A 16350-nucleotide genomic window follows, 5' to 3' on the forward strand; every position below is an offset into this window, starting at 1 on the left:
TTGCAGCACACTTCAGGGATTTAAGCCGAGCAAGTGATAATCAATAAATAAATCACAGGGGTAGATCTAAGGAGGTTACTAGAGCCACCACAAGGGAAATTAGAGAGTTTGTAAATCGATTTTTCAGTTCATAAACAAAACCCAGAGATAAACTGAAGCAGCATTGATCTACTTTTCACTTGCATAGAAAATGCAGTTCGAAGGCTAGCTGGCTTGACTTCAGGCTCGGTCTGTAAGTTTATAAAGCAAACAAATATGGACAAACAAACAATCTATTCACTCCCAAGCAGAGTCGCCATTTTTTTATCGGGAAATCTAGTGTCCATGCAGAGCTGCTAGTCCCACTAAGACTGGTAGTTATCTTAGAAATAAACAAACTAAAACTACTTTCGTTTTCCTTTATGAGAAGTAGATAAGAGGGGAACAAAGGAGACCAACCTCTGTCTTGCGCTTGGTTCCTTGCTTGATTCCTCTCCCTTCTGATAGATCTTTGCCACTCGCTTCCTCGTCTGCCCAGCTTCACATAGCACCTGTGGAATCAAAGCATCATAACACTATCCAAGAACAGAGATCTACTATCACAAACAATATAGGACCAGATATATATTGACCACACAAATGCATATATCATCAATCGTACAAGAATGTGGAGGAAAACTTGAATAGCTTTATTAATATCAAGAATAGTAAAGAGGATTACAACCAATTGCTCTGACCCAACATCATCCTCTCAGCAAGAAAGACCTTCTTCGCCTCATGAAAAGCTTAGATCACCCAACACTATGATGTTACACCAAGAAAACCAGCAGCACTTCCTTACAAGATACAAAATTCCACCCTACGGATCTCTGGGATGAGGGATCCATATATAGATGATTGCAGGGATATGAGTCAGCTTCTGAGATTTGATTAGTGTCCTCTCTCTGATAGTTCTTGATTCCACTTGGAGATTAATGATCTCTTACTCATCCCTGGGCGAATGCAGAGAGGCAAGTGTCACAGGAGAAGTTTCTGGAAGATTCCATGATCATCCACCTCGCAAATTGACTCTGCTATTTGTCCACTCTCGCTCATCGCATCCCATAGAAGGGCTTTTCAGTATGCATCGCACCTCCCGTGTGCATTTAGGTGTGGTGCAGCGCACTTTGACCATGGAGCAAGTGAGATGGTCCAACTTTGAGTAGTTCTGAGTAGTTTTTCATGGAGAATTTCTGGAGGATGATGTAATCGGCTGACCTTGTTCTTTTAGGGGATGGAACAACAATTTTAGGGACTTAGGAGTCCTTGGCTTATGGACATGTTTGATTGGGGTTGCAGTGCCCAAAAATGTCTATAACAAGAGGTTTGGGAGCAACGCGGAGCAACAATCATAGATGGAATGAACGCATTGGATATGTAGTCACTAACTGCTCCTTGATGTTTAGTGCAGCAATGAAAATATGGACAAATCTGCAGGAGGACCTAAACCTGCAGAAGCTGACCACTAATTTTTGTGAGAGACAGAAGTTGTATGATTAGGACTGAGCGAATGCGCGCACTTGGTGCCAACACAATGCCTCACAAATTTATAGGAGGGAAAGCAACTGCAAGCACATGTGGAGGAATTGCAAAGCAAAGAGGCATTGCTCAAGGCCAGGCTACATTTGTGGCTAGAGGAAAATTTTTAGCATACTCTGTCACTTCAGGACAAGCTCAAGGGGATACAACAGACACAATAGACAATGTGCCTCGGAGTAAATGGGCCACCAATAGATAAATTGGTTGAAGAGGTACAACAGGTCGTGACACAGAGCATTGTTGAACATGCAGTGATGCAGGTTGAGCTGGGCGGTCTTTGCAGCAAGATCGAGGGACCAGTTGAGTGACACGAGGGCAAGTCATGATCTTTGTGTTGGGGGCCTATTTGGATAGGGTCCCTAAGGCCATTTTTTGGGCTAGTTAATGCAAATTTTGTATAAGTTTGATAAATAATGTAAAGTCTCCACGAAATGTGAATACGAAGCATGCAAATAGATAGGATTCAAAGGGGTCTTAGCCCCTTGTTTGGATAGATATATAAGTCAATTTCGAGACTCACACATGGTCCGTGGACTATGGTATTGTATTGGAAAGTCTATATATTCGAGCCATATTGAGTTTACGAGAGGGTAGTAGATAGCGAAGAGTCAAGATAGAGACTGTTTGGGTGAGAGCTAAGGAAGAAAGGCTCTACTTCCTGTATTTAGGTAAGAAGGGGAAGGCTCCTATAGCTAAGTGCGCACGAGGCCTTGGTAAGTCCGAAGCTCAATGCGCAGACCCCTGCAGCTGAGTGCAAAGGGTAGAAGGGTCTCTAATCTAAACATTGAAGATCAATAAGGACTGATTTTGAAGAATTTTTGTGCAATCTGAGAATTCCTGTTTACATTACATTATGTCACTTAATGACATGTTTTCTTGAAATAGTGTATGAACGCCACGCGAAACCACTGAATCCATCTTATTAATGCATGATTTAAGTAGTTATCTTGTTTTCTAAAGATACTAGTTTATTTCTGCTATGTTTTCTGATGAATGGGATAGATCTATGCGAAATCATATCTATGGTTGTTTTGCGAAGCATGAAAGTAGATAAATTATCTGTTTAAGGTGTGCAAAGACTAATCGTAGACCTTTTCAAAGGCCTAAAAGCCATTTTAACTTAGTTACAGTGACAAACCCTAGAATGACACTGATCTGCGCGAAGGCAGATCTGAACTGTCAGAGTTTAAGAACCATTTATTACATGTCCCTTGATGTAGAAACCTAGTTCTAGCATCCCCCAATACTGCTTCGAGTGAGACTGCAACCTGCGCTAAGAAGGTTGTTGCTGAAAGGGCCAGTAGTTAGGATTTTTTTAGTTAGCGTGTACAACTCTAAACCCAGGTCAAGTCTTCTTAAGCCAACAAATGGTTCCGTTGTTGGGACCGAGATCTATCTAAGAGATGGGCAATAAATGGTTCCCGATATTAAGTAGATTGATTGAAAATTTCACGCGTTCGTAGCTCAGGAGAAAAGGAGCCCTAAATTAACCAAGGACCAATAGTTGCAAATATTTTTGTACACTGATGAGACCAACACGTTCTTATGTTTCTTTCCTCAAGAACTATACAAGTGGTTTTCTAAATTAACCGATAGTCAAGGGACATGGAGGCTTGAAGGCCCTATAGTGTGGACTCCTGAATTAGTGGTACATCTGGAAGAACCATATGGTACATAGCTCTACGATATTGTGCACTCCGCTCTCTAAAATGTGGAGTTTTGATGAAAACTTGGGCCAAGTTGGGATGTGCCAAACAATTATACAATTCACTAAGGAAAACCTAGAACCGAGTTGAAACCAAGTCAAGAGATCATCTTGTGGGATAGTCAGTAAACCAAGTGAGAAAACACAGGCCAAAATGCAAAAGATAAAGCTCAATCAAATCACAAGTTCCTAAGTCAATGTGATATGAGCTGCTAAAATTTAGGAGGGAGGCTCTAAAATGAAGCATAGGCAAAATTTTGGTGTAGGAATTTACAGGTTAAGTTCCTCAGATAGAACACCAAAGGACACCGCTCATATACAGAACACAGATCAATACACCAGTATTTTGACGTGGTTAAAACCCTCAAAGAGGGAAACAGTCCATAGCCTGAGCCAGCACGGCCACTTCAGGAAATTTATTATTAAAAGAATGAAATTTTACATAAGCTTCTCTCATGAATAGTTAACCTACAAATGACCCTCCATGCTCTTTCAATAGAGATCATGGACCAATCGGGTGTTAAGCCACGGATCAAGTGTCGGTAATACCGAGGAGAGAATGAACCGTCGAATCACTACATATCGTGACCGTCGGATTGTAAGTTACAAAATGTAGATAGTAAAGAAACACACTTTACCTAACTCTATACTAGACCAAGTTATACTTAACTATTTCCTATGTGTCGGAATATCCTAACATTTGGAGGGAGGTTATACCCACTACAACACTGGTAAAGGTGGACACTCTTAAGAATGTTGGAGATCCATTGAAAAAATTTGTCAGCAATGAGAATTTTTCTTCGTGTAGAGAAACAATGAGCATTGCATCCTTGAACCAATGACTAAGCTCTCTTGTGACCCCTAATGTGGAAAAAAAACAACAAGTGGAAGAATGTTGGGTGTGTGTTATATTCTTTCCACATGTCATGGTGGACCCAATAATAGTTGGGCAAACCCAAGGATGGGGGGAAGACACAAAGATGGTAAGTGGACCTACCCATCATTTTATGCATGGTTTTCATGCATGGTTTTTGGGCACATTGATATTTTCCCACAGTATTTGTAGATTCGGTCAAGGGAACTACAATTATGTTCTAATCCAAGGTTAGTGGATTGGAGTTTTATATATATATATATATATATATATATATATATATATATATATATATATATATATATATATATATATATAGATATTGTAACATTGAAAGGAACATAATGAAAAATCAATCTGGTATACTTGATTTTGGGATCTAAGGAAAAATTCTATGTATATTTAATTTATGTTCTCGTCATTGTATATTTTTTCTGTTTTAAAATTCCGTTTGCAGGTAATTTCAGTAAAGGGTTAAAAATTTCATAGAACTAATTGGTTTCTTGGTTTGATTGGAACTTACCAATAAAATTTGGCCTTTATGTGTGTTGATTGTGAACAATTTTCCATCCTTGATGAGACAATTTTGATTGGCTCCTTATATAAAGATTGCATCACACATATACATGTATGGAGTTTGAAATACCACCCCACATACATAAAGGGGAACTACATCTAGTTCTACTTTATCAATAAAATCAACATTGATAGCACATTAAATTTTGCAATATTTTTTCCTTCGACTCTGCATTCTTATTTACCCATCCCAATGGATATGGGCTTGGATGATCATGAACTTCCAATCCCAATTTTTTGACCAACTCTGCTGCAATCATATTCGACTGCCATCTTTAGTCAAATAGAGTATCAATCTTTGTCTTCTTGACATATATCTTTATGTTGAAGAGTTTTGTCATTTCCTTTTCTTCTTGTCCTTGAAGGCTACTCATGTTCACCTCCTTCTATATTGATATACAAATGATCTTCTCATCCACAATTGAGTTTCTTTCAACTTGGTTTCTTGAATCGATGGACATGAGATTCTTCTTCTAAATATCTTTCTTTTTGCTATTTGGGTTAATCTCTCGATGCAACTTCTCACAGTTCTTCTTTGCATAGCCATAAGTGTTGCAGTGCTTGCAGGAATATTTGGACTCGTGTCTTGTGGTTGCTGTCTTCTTATATTTTTCCTCTTTCCACTTCTATTTCCCCTCCTTAGAAACGTCTTCTTGCTCCTTCTACTTTGATCTTGATTTCCCTTTCTTTAGACCTATATTCGCTAGGTATTATACTTGTAGCAAGTCTCATCTATCAATCTAGACTTAAACAACTGCAAATTATTATATAAAGCCCCTAAAATCTCTTACTTTTGTAACACAAAACCAACCTTCGTGACACTTTAACTAAACAAAATTATAATTATCTTAAAACATTTATTTTAACATTTTTATATCCATTAATTTTTTTTTTTAAATTCCATCTAATTTGATACATTTTCTAAATCCAATGAACCAATTTCATAGATAAACTCGCATCATCATCACACCATTACCTACCATATAAATAAATATAACATATATTAAATATAATAAAATAGTGTTTGCCCTTTTGTTAAATCAAAGCCAAAACAAAAAAGTCATAACGTGATTCACACATATATATAGGATTTGTATTTGTTAACGTGTTTATAGTAAACATGTCTTTTCGTCGACCATTTCATGCGTAAGGAATCTAAACCATCCTTTAAAACAGAACGCACTTAGTACGCACGCTATCTTAACAGATACAACAAGTCAATGAACATATACTGTGCATTAATTACTTAGTACGCAAGCTATCTTATCATATATTAATAATATAATTGCGGAAAGAATATATCATTATAATATATATGAGAGAATTGCGAAAGGAATCTCCTCTGTATACTAGTTGTATGTCAACGCATATATCATTATATAGGAGAGAATTGCGAAAAGAATCTGGAGACAAATTTACTGAGAGGAGGAATTGCTTTCATGCTAAAAAAAAATAGTTGGAATTTAGGTAAAAAAATTTTAACAAATTTTATAAAAATAGTGTTCAAATTATGTTTTTGAAAGTAGAAATAGATTCAGCACCATAAAAAGCCGGCAGGGCACCATAAAAAATTTCTGGAACAGCCAAAATCTTAAAGTTTGACAACCATAACCTAGATTTACAAAAATCCCTACCTCAAATGTTACAATTGTCAAACTTAACGCCACACAGTAACTTGTTTCTATATGAAAGGTAAAAAAAATTGTATATAAAAATATGGGAGAGAATACTAGCATCTCTTCTTCGTTTTATGTTTGTTGCAGTATATCAATTTCATTTTCCTCACTCTCTTCAATGGCTTCCTCCTCCACCGTTGCATCTCCCAATGACTTTTACCACGTGTTCATGAATCATAGAGGTCCTGAGCTTAACAAAACCTTCGCCAGTCATCTATACCATCGCCTCTGCTCTGCACACAGTGGATTGAGAGTCTTTTTCGACAAGGAGGAAATGGAAGAGGGACACAACTTAACTTCTCACATAATCGACGCAATTACGAACGCCGCCCTCCATGTGGCACTTTTCTCCCCCCGATATGCTGACTCAGAATGGCGTCTCAAGGAGCTCGTTTACATGTTGGACTCCGGCGCTCCAATTATTCCTGTGTTTTACCATGTGGATCCAGCTGACCTTCGGTGGACGCACAGAGAAGGTAGAGTCTATACTCAGGGCCTGCGCAAACTGGAGTCGCGAAACAACTCCACCACTGTTCAGAAATGGAGAAGTGTTCTTTCTCGTGTTGCACACATTAGTGGATTACATCTCCAGGAGACATGTAACGGGTAAGAATTCTCCATCTTTTTCTTTTATGTTTGATTGTTGATTTAGGAATCTTCTAGAATTTTGCTATTAGGGAATATTCTGAGCTAAAGTAGATTGGGATGTAGACTAAGAATTTTTAGAATATGTTGGGATCTTATAAAAATCGGTAAAGTTATATAATTGAGTTTTCATTTCAGAATATTCCATAAATTCACAATCAACTATCAATATAAAATAGAAATAATTCAAGTAATTCAATTCATCTTTATTGAAACTCAAAAATATTCTGAAATCTACAATTATAAGATAGAAACCAACGAAGTAATTTAACTCAGCTTTATCGAATCTCCAAAATATTCTGAAATCTGCAATTCATTTATAGAATCTCCAAATTATTCTGGAATCTGCAATTCATTTACGTTGAATATTTTTAACCGCGTTTCTTTACGTTGATGTGAATATCCAGTGACGAGGGCTTGTTCGTGGAGAAGATTGTCCGACGTGTGTTGAAAGAGGTTAACAGTATTTCGTCCCAGCCGGTGAGTTTGTTTTCGTGTAGGATTTAAACATGCTGTGGCAAACCTGTTTCAAAGATTACCCCTCGTTTTTTACACAAACTCCGAACGTTTATATTCGGTTTTTAGATAAAAGGATAAGAACACCATAGATATTATGTTTCCAGATAATTATTTCACTTGATTTGTCCATTCGATTTTTTTTCCAGTCACAATCTATTGTGAAAACATCTTCACACTGTCACTTTGTTTCATGGCATCCTCTTTTACTGAATTTCTTAGTTACAATGTGAAAATATGCGCTACTTCTGTGGGTTATGATTAGTTGAAACTAACTTGCATTCAGAGAATATATACAGCACAGGTGAAGTGTTATTCCATTTTACTGGTTAAAAAGATTCATATTGCCAATTTGACAAAAAGCTCTCTTAAAAATATAAAATTATCATATTCTTCCGTATACCCCAATTGTTCCTCATTTAGTGAATAGAGTAATCCAATCCTACAGGGAACATGCTGTCGCATGCCAATCGATATACAGCAAATTGTTTGGGTTTTCCTTGTGACTAATGCGCCCATTAAAAAGTAAGTGTGAAGTTCCCAAGTTTTCGTCTTTCCCCAAACGTTCGTCTGTTTTGGAAATCAATAACAAAATTTAACATTACTTTAGAGCAGGGGTAACGGGGTTTTATCGTTTTCTACTATAAGATGGCTGTGAACGACACAATCGGATAAGTGATGGGATATATCCAGAAATTACGGGGATTACCATAAGAACAATTTGTTAGATGAATTGGCATTTTTTTGTTCAGTCCAAATAAATATCAGATAAAATAGTGATTACAACAGTTTGTTTAAGTTATATTTCTATATCAAAATTAGGAAAAAGACCATTATACATGGGTTCGCTAAATACTATAGACTTATTACAGATATTGCATCCAGTGTTACAAACTTTTTATAGGTCCTCATGATTATCTGCTAATACAGTCATCTGTTCGTAAAAAAGTATATAATGCATCTCATCATTAACCGTCGTCACATCATCAAAAATGATAATTATTAATTTAATGAAAAATATTGATCATACTACAAGATATCTATATGTTTTTCATTGATTACAGTACCTTGTTCAAAGGCAACAAAGTGAACCTTACTTGCCTTAACTGTTTTTCCTCTTTTTGAGAGGGATTCGGCAACCGATTTTGTTCCCGGTACAAATACCTATATGAGATACGAAGAAAAGTTTTCTCTAGAGTTTGAATGTCTTATCCACGCTAATAGAATGAATGGATTGAAATGAGTAGAACCCTTTGTCCAATTTATAATTCTTTTTGAGTCTCCAGACCTCTATAGCCTCAATTTCCAGCTATTTAGTACATAGTAAGGTCCCCCAGAGCAATTAGTTCAATCTGGTTATTTATGCCTATTCCTCCTCACTAGAATTGATAAAATGTGTCGAGTTGTATGAAAATATAAGCCCAACATCCACACATTCTTTGATCACATGCCTCATTGAAAAATCCAACGAGCAACTCCCTCTAAATGTCTTTGAGTTGAATGTTTCTATTCTGATATTTCATTTTTTTGGCCCAAACTCCACAAAATACATAGCAATCTTAAAGACAGTTCTCGAACAAAATGAACTTTTTGTTGAAAGATCTTTCGATTCCTACACCTGAGATGCTCCAAAATATGTAAAATCAATGGTTGCATGCATCTTTTATGAGACAAACCAAAATGAAAGGCATTCCTTAATGGAGCCCTTCTTCCAATTACCATTAATGTTGATCAGATTCAATACCCTTCCCCCACTGCAATTGCAAAAGGACATAGCAAAAATAGGTGATGTGTGTCCTCCATAAATGTCATACATAATATGCAGATGCTTGGACCATAAAAACCCCGTCAGTTAAATTATCCCAATTGACTACTTTGTTGTGGAGAACCAACCAGCTAAAACATTTTACTCTCATTGGAAAATCTAAGTACCAAGTCTTTTGATACCATGGGAGTCTATCAATTGTTTTTTCCATAGAAAACTTGGGGTGTATGTCTTTGATTGCAATCTCATCCTTTTTATATAGGCCCACCCAACATATTTCAAAAAGAAATGCACCACATTGATTTAACCAGTAAGTGTACTCCCTCTATTCTATCACACAACTACTTGAAAACCCTAATTTCTCCGTTGACAACCACAATCCAGTAGCAGTGTGGGTGTTTATGCCAACAAGAACCTGATAAATATAAAACATACCTAACCCATGTTGAAGACTAACAACAATTAATCTTAATAATGTAATTATTTGAGTAAATCTATTTTACACTTGAGTCGATTTTGTAAAGCTAGGAAGTTATGTAACGAAATATCCCATATTAATTGGTGATTCCTTGAGAAACTTGATGTACATTGGAGAGTCATTTTTTGACTTGGAGCAATAAGAATTCCAATCCCTTACCTAGTGGAGGTTTCCTTGACACATTGTCAAGGTTTTACCACATAAATTTCTTGTGTATGTTTATGTGATTCAGTTTCTCTTTTAAACTACATTTTTTCCTCCTTACTTATGTTTTTAAACGGCTCAAATACAACCAAGTGGTAATAGAGCGAGGTTATGAGGACCATGAGGAAGTTGTAAGAAATAATTTTAAAGCTAGAGAGTATTCGATTTTAAGTTACACAGCGAGTGATTAGAGAAAATCACAGCGTGCCAGACTGAGTATAAATCAAGTATAAATATTGCACACGAGCAATAACTTGCTCTTCAGTGACGACTCCTTCCTTTTCCACATCTTCTGTAATAGAAAGTAATAATGACTTAATAAACCATTCAGCCAAAAGCTGATCAGGAACGTACGTTTTTACCATTCTACGACAACCTCACCACTCATGAATATGATCGGATATGTGAGTGCCTATCGTTTGCTTGAAATTGGTAAGAAGTTTTATTCCCGTTTCGTACCTTATGGGTAACTGAAAATGGGTTAAAAAGGTTGTGGCTAGGGTATTGAAGTTATCAAACAAAGCTCTAGGTAATTCGATATACCATTTTGCTGCTGGACCAGTTAACGTTCTCTGAAAAAGGTGAAGCCTAATCGAATCATTGTTTAGGGTGTTTGATGACCACAGATGAAAGGTCATCACATGATTCGACGGGTCTTCACCCGGATTTTCATTAAATTTAGGAATATCTGATGGAACTTTATGCAGAATCACTGGCCACCAAGGGGCGTAAGGAATTGGATCTTCCGTTAGCCGATTTAGATCCGGTAACTCTAAAGTTGCCGCGAAGGGTAACTGTTGATTCAGGTTTGGCAAAGCATACTTAGGATAAGATGGAATTGCCTGAGCAGTTGGTCTTTGCATACCAACATAATGCATTTGATGCTGGTAACTTTGGTAAGGTTGATGGGCATAACCATTATAGAATGGTTGATTTTGGCTGTTTTGAATATATGGCTGCCCATTATTTGCAAAGATTTGTTGCTTAGATCCTTGGTAAACTTGTTGGAATTGCAGTTGTTGATATTGCACCAACCATGGTTGTGAAGCCATGTGCTGTTGTCTAATACTGGCTGTTTGACCAAGATGAGGGGTAATTGTACCCTTTTGGGCCTGTGTCATTCCACTAGTTGGCGATTATGGTTGAGTTGCAGGGATAAGAGGTTGTTTCATTACAACCTGAGAAACCTCACGTTGGCATACAACAGGCAACGCTTGTACTTCCGACACCGTCACAATAGCTAGCGTAGTTGGTATATTTGACATAGGTAGACATTGTTGCATCGAGTATACAACTCTTGGTTGTTGAGGCAGTATTGACACCCAACCGCTAGATGTAATTCCAGGATAGCCTGAATTTTGTTGTGAACTCTCGTATGGTTGTTCTCTCGGAGGAGACAATGAAAGGGTATATTGCCCCCCATACGACGGTAATCCGGTACTCAAAGGAATGATTTGCCCTTGAGGACCGGACTACCCAAATTGACACCGTGAAGGATCAATTTGCTGAGACTCAACATAAGAGCTCCCGGATATTACTCCGGATGAACAAATGGGAACAGATCATACTGTCGAAATAGCCCCTGAGTGGGCCCCATCTAACGATTGAGAGCTAGTTGGGACAGATGGTATGCCGGCGAACATTGTTGGAGTGACAATAGGAAGTTTTGACATCGCTGTATTAGATGACACAGTGCTAGATGTCGACGGTTGTTCAAACATTTCTAGTCTATCCAAAAGATTTCCTAGCGATTCTACAGGAGCTTCCGATAACGGTAGACTAATTTATGATGAAGAAGGATATAGGGTGATTCCGACTCCAAATTGCGATGGAGTATTAGATGGAGGATCCTCCACAATCTCTTCTATAGCAATCAGACCAGGTGGAAGAGGAAGACCGTCAGGTCTGTAAAATATCTCCAGTGTCGAATAAGGTATAAATTCTGCAGTGGCAGATGTTTGGGGAATAACACCTTCCGAATTAGTTGTAGATGGAGTTGGTTCAGTAATACAAGTGTTTGCCTTCACACTAGGATCAGCTCAACTATCCTTTGGTGGCTGCTGAACTTCTTCTATAAAGGTAGGGATACCAGAAATGTTTGGAGTAACCGAAGTTTCTAATGCTGTCGAAACACTTGTTCCAACTTTACCAGGGGATTTTGAACCGGTTAAACAAGTTCGCTTCGTCCGTAACAGTTTTGATTCTGGAGACAAAGACGGTTGACTCGTAAGCCTCCGTGAACGACGGGGTTTCAATTAACTTTCTTCCACAATTGCGGATTACTCGATCAACTAAAAATCAAGGTGAAATATGTTTTCGAATTAAATGAATTTTAAACGCTTTGACACAACTTGTTTTTTCAATTTTTAAGAGTCAAGAGAAAACAAAAGATTACTCTAGTCGCCTTCAATTTTTAATGAGCTTGAAGTTACAAGTGCTCAGATGGACCTTTTCCTTTAAGGAGTCTGAAAAGGAATGAAAGAGACTACTCTGGAAATCTAGACAGAGGGATTACCAAACCAATCGCAAAACTGCAGAATACTTTTAATGGTATGGCAGTCAATCTTCCCGAATGCTGTGTTCAGTGCATTGCGATCGATAGGACGGTAGACACGGCTTCCTATGGATAAAGGATATAGCCTATTGTGGTCTCCCAATATATACTCGACGGTACGTGGGAGGACAAGTCTGTACTGGCACTTGTTATCTCAAAGTGGAGGAATCACCCAACCAACAATGAAAACAACAGTTACGAGGCTTTATGACGCCGAAATACGTCTCTAGCCTAGACTTCTAAATGTTGCGCATTAGGTTCCAAAGCGTTTTTAGATTCATTAAATTTATTTTACAGTTGATCTTGTTTAAGAAATTTACCTTTCAGGTTCATCGCGTGATGTAGATATACAATTCCTAAAATGCAATCTAAGATGAGAAACAATCGTTTAATCTTCTTTTTGCAATGAAAATCCTAGCTACTAAATAAAGAGAGATGATATTCTTTCAACATAGAGCAGAGAGCACACACTATATGCACTTTCCTAAATCAAACTAACAAACATTCTAAATGCAAATGCATATGCATGTATTTGTTTTCAGCCTTCTTAATGTGTGAATGATAAAAAGAAAGCTAAGCGCAAATATGAATTATTTTTCAAAGCGACATTACTAACAAGCTTCTTTTCAAGACAAAATGAAGACAATGACGACACTTTAAGATTTGGAATGGAAAACTTGCTTTCGACACATGAAAAACTACTAATTCAAATCAAATACAAGAGTAACAGTGTAATCGATTATCAAGAATAATCGGATTCTCTTCTATGACTAAAAACAACACTTGCGACACTTCCAAATCAAGAAACGACAGTTCAATTACGCTACTTCTTTGTAAAAGATAACTGAAAATGGCTCACAATACATAAAAAAAAATTATTGTTCTTTGCACAATGGAGGGAGAATAATGGCAAGGAAGGGGGTTTCCACAGAGGTATACTGACTACAGACAACAAAACTCCTGAATAAAGTTGAAAAGAGTGAAGAAAAACCAAAGTCTGGAGGAAAAATTAGCCTTCTCTGACCAGCGCACCTATTACACAGGGATTCCAGTATGCATCCCACCTACAGCACACATGAAGTGCGATGCATACTGATATCCTTGAAGAGAGGGTGCGATGGTACAGTGCAAGACTTTTGATCTAGTTCTTGATCACAGTTTGCAGCACAGTTCAGGGATTTAAGCCGAGCAAGTGATAATCAATAAATAAATCATAGGGGTAGATCTAAGGAGGTTACTAGAGCCACCACAAGGGCAATTAGAGAGTTTGTAAATCGATTGTTCAGTTCATAAACAAAACCCAGAGATAAACTGAAGCAGCATTGATCTACTTTGCACTTGCATAGAAAATGCAGTTCGAAGGCTAGCTGGCTTGACTTCAGGCTCGGTCTCTAAGTTTATAAAGCAAACAAATATGGACAAACAAACAATCTATTCACTCCCCAGCGGAGTCGCCATTTTTTTATCGGGAAATCTAGTGTCCATGCAACGCTGCTAGTCCCACTAATACTGGTAGTTATCTTAGAAATAAACAAACTAAAACTACTTTCGTTTTCCTTTATGAGAAGTAGATAAGAGGGGAACAAAGGAGACCAACCTCTGTCTTGCGCTTGGTTCCTTGCTTGATTCCTCTCCCTTCTGATAGATCTTTGCCACTCGCTTCCTCGTCTGCCCAGCTTCACAGAGCACACCTGTGGAATCAAAGCAGCATAACACTATCCAAGAACAGAGATCTACTATCACAAACAATATAGGACCAGATATATATTGACCACATAAATGCATATATCATCAATCGTACAAGAATGTGGAGGAAAACTTGAATAACTTTATTAATATCAAGAATAGCAAAGAGGATTACAACCAATTGTTCTGACCCAGCATCATCCTCTCAGCAAGAAAGACCTTCTTCGCCTCATGAAAAGCTTAGATCACCCAACACTATGATGTTACACCAAGAAACGAGCAGCACTTCCTTACAAGATACAAAATTCCACCCTCCGGATCTCTCGGATGAGGGATCCATATATAGATGATTGCAGGGAGGTGAGTCAGCTTTTGAGATTTGATTAGTGTCCTCTCTCTGATAGTTCTTGATTCCACTTGGAGATTGATGATCTCTTACTCATCCCTGGGCGAATGCAGAGAGGCAAGTGTCACAGGAGAAGTTTCTGGAAGATTCCATGATCATCCACCTCGCAAATTGACTCTGCCATTTGTCCACTCTCGCCCATCGCACCCCATAGAAGGGATTTTCAGTATGCATCGCACCTCCCGTGTGCATTTAGGTGGGGTGCAACGCACTTTGACCATGGAGCAAGTGAGATGGTCCAACTTTGAGCAGTTCTGAGTAGTTTTTCATGGAGAACTTCTGGGAGATGATGTAATCAGCTGACCTTGTTCTTTTAGGGGATGGAACAACAATTTTAGGGACTTAGGAGTCCTTGGTTTATGGACATGTTTGATTGGGGTTGCAGTGCCCAAAAATGTTTATAACAAGAGGTTTGGGAGCAATGCAGAGCAACAATCAGAGATGGAATGAACGCATTGGATACGTAGTCACTAACTGCTCCTTGATGTTTAGTGCAGCAATGAAAATATGGACAAATCTGCAGGAGGACCTAAACCTGCAGAAGCTGACCACTGATTTTTGCGAGAGATAGAAGTTGTATGATTAGGACTGAGCGACTGCGCGCACTTGGTGCCAACACAATGCCTCACAAATTTATAGGAGGGAAAGCAACTGCAAGCACATGTGGAGGAATTGCAAAGCAAAGAGGCATTGCTCAAGGCCAGGCTACATTTGTGGCTAGAGGAAAATTTTCAGCATACTCTATCACTTCAGGACAAGCTCAAGGGGATACAATAGACACAACAGACAATGTGCCTCGGAGTAAAGGGACCACCAATAGATAAATTGGTTGAAGAGGTACAGCAGGTCGTGACACAGAGCGTTGTTGAACATGCAGTGATGCAGGTTGAGCTGGGCGGTCTTTGCAGCAAGATCGAGGGACCAGTTGAGTGACTCGAGGGCAAGTCATGATCTTTGTGTTGGGGGCCTGTTTGTATAGGGTCCCTAAGGCCATTTTTGGGGTTAGTTAACCCAAATTTTGTATAAGTTTGATAAATAATGTAAAGTCTCCACGAAATGTGAATACGAAGCATGCAGATAGATAGGATTCAAAGGGGTCTTAGCCCCTTGTTTGGATAGATATATAAGTCAATTTTGAGACTCACACATGGTCCGTGGACTATGGTATTGTATTGGAAAGTCTATATATTCGAGCCATAGTGAGTTTACAAGAGGGTAGTAGATAGTGAAGAGTCAAGATCGAGACTGTTTGGGCGAGAGCTAAGGAAGAAAGGCTCTGCTTCCTGTATTTAGGTAAGAAGGGGAAGGCTCCTATAGCTAAGTGCGCACGAGGCCTTGGTAAGTCCGAAGCTCAATGCGTAGACCCCTGCAGCTGAGTGCAAAGGGTAGAAGGGTCTCTAATCTAAACATTGAAGATCAATAAAGACTGATTTTGAAGAATTTTTGTGCAATCTGAGAATTCCTGTTTACATTACATTCTGTCACTTAATGATATGTTTTCTTGAAATAATGTATGAACGCCACACGAAACCACTGAATCCATCTTATTAATGCATGATCTAAGTAGTTATCTTGTTTTCTAAAGATAGTAGTTTATTTCTGCTATGTTTTCTGATGAATGGCATAGATCTATGCGAAATCATATCTATGGTTGTTTTGCGAAGCATGAAAGTAGATAAATTATCTATTTAAGGTGTGCAAAGACTAA

This window comes from Pinus tabuliformis, chromosome 1_1, assembly GCF_031772625.1.
Source record: "Pinus tabuliformis cultivar Carrire ecotype Pingquan chromosome 1_1, CPIR1, whole genome shotgun sequence".
In the NCBI taxonomy this organism is placed as follows: Eukaryota; Viridiplantae; Streptophyta; class Pinopsida; order Pinales; family Pinaceae; genus Pinus; species Pinus tabuliformis.